Source organism: Sinocyclocheilus rhinocerous, unplaced genomic scaffold, assembly GCF_001515625.1.
Source record: "Sinocyclocheilus rhinocerous isolate Xijiao unplaced genomic scaffold, SAMN03320098_v1.1 scaffold5187, whole genome shotgun sequence".
Lineage (NCBI taxonomy): Eukaryota > Metazoa > Chordata > Actinopteri > Cypriniformes > Cyprinidae > Sinocyclocheilus > Sinocyclocheilus rhinocerous.
Window position 1 is genome coordinate 13,803 of NW_015641005.1, and position 2,161 is coordinate 15,963.

Genomic DNA, 2,161 nt, shown 5'->3' on the forward strand with positions numbered 1-2,161 from the left:
TATATATATATATATATGTGTCGTCTTCTTTATTATGAAGAAATGGTGTATAATTTAGAGGTGAATATTGTTTACAAAATAGTTACAAAAATACAGCCATCAAAGTCTTGTGTGCAAGACAGTTTGGATAACACGTGCCAATGCAAGACTTGTACTGCTTGACTTAGGCTCAATCCCAATTCTATTTTATACCCCTTCCCCCTTGAAACGGAGTGTCAAGGGGTAGGGGTGAAAATATTCCCCTAAGAATTGGGACACCACTACTATACGTCACACGTCATCATACGTCATGTAGCTCCTACAATACACACACATACTCAATTTCTCCAAAAGGGAAAATTTTGGGGGTTCTAAAATAGATAACATTCAATGGAGGAAAACATGGTTATTACCATATAAATACTGTATACCCAATAAAGTGAAAGAAGTGCAAAAAACAAATCTTTAGAATCTGCTGTTAACTTTCTTATCCTTGTGGCAAAATTCTATTTTAACAAACAAAGGTTTCTTAAGAAAATACCTACTTTTATAGATTTCTTATGTGAAGTAGAACATTTAATTAAATCACTAAGAGTAATTAATAACAAAAAATGTATTTCTTTTTTGAAGAGATATGATGAGATCTTTCATGTACTGTGATTAATACCTGTTTTGGTGTTTTATTTTATTTATTATTTTTTTTTAATCCTCTTTTCTTTATTTGTTCTGTTCCTGCCTTTATGTTCATAAAAAAGCTGTTTAAATGCATCTTTCTCTTTTAACAGTCATTATCAAAACAGACGTACAAATTAAACCATAATGATCTCACAATAAAAAATAAATAAAACGAGTTTATATATGATCTACAACCATACAGGTTTATTCCATCTAAGCTCCTAAAAGAGGTGCTTCCAGAAGTCATAGATCCTCTTCTGGCTATTATTAATTCATCATTTTCATTAGGATATGTCCCCAAAACCTTCAAACTGGCTGTTATTAAGCCTCTCATCAAAAAACCACAACTTGACCCCAAAGAACTAGTTAATTACAGACCGATCTTGAATCTTCCTTTTCTGTCCAAGATACTAGAAAAGGTAGTATCCTCCAATTATATTCATTCTTAGAGAAAAAATGGTATCTGTGAGGATTTCCAGTCAGGATTTAGACCGTATCATAGTACTGAGACTGCTCTCATTAGAGTTACAAATGACCTGCTCTTATCATCTGATCGTGGTGGTATCTCTCTATTAGTGCTACTGGATCTTAGTGCTGCATTGGACACTATTGACCACAACATTCTTTTGAATAGACTAGAAAACTTTGTTGGCACTAATGGAAGTGCATTAGCATGGTTCAAATCGTACTTATCTGACCGCCATCAATTCGTAGCAGTGAATGAAGAGGCATCATATCGATCACAAGTGGAGATGTGCGGGTCTAGTCGACTAGTCGACTAAACGGTACAGCTCCTACTAGTCGATACTGAAAACCATAGTCGATTACACGACAGAAAAAAAACATGATTATCATTCAAACAATGTCAAATGCAGAAATGTTAATTCATGTGTTCATGACCTCAAGATTAGATTATTGTAGTGCTTTATTGGGTGGTTGTTCTGCACGTTCTTTTTGCAGAAAAAGGTTGTTCAGAGTTCTTATTAGAACCAGGAAGTATGACCATATTAGCCCGGTCCCTATTAAACATCATATAGATTTTAAAATCTTGCTTATTATTTATAAAGCCCTGAATAGTTTAGCACCTCAGTATTAGAATGAGCTCTTATTGCATTATAGTCCTCCACGTCCGCTGCATTCTCAAAACTCTGGCAATTTGATAATACCTAGAATTATCAAAATCAACTGCGGGCGGCAGATCCTTTTCCTATTTAGCGCCCAAACTCTGGCCCCAGTAAAGACCTTGTCTCCTAGACGGCCAACGGAACAAGACCACAGTAACCATTTGAGTCCTCTGCACAATGTGACTTTGCTGCAGCCTGGAATTGAACTGCTGGTTTCGTCTGGCCAGAGGAGAACTGGCCCCCCGACTGAGCCTTGTTTCTCCCAAGGTTTTTTTTCTCCATTCTGTCACTGATGGAGTTTTTGTTCCTTGCCGCTGTCGCCTCTGGCTTGCTTAGTTGGGGACACTTAATTTCCAGCGATATCGTTGACTTGATTGCACAGA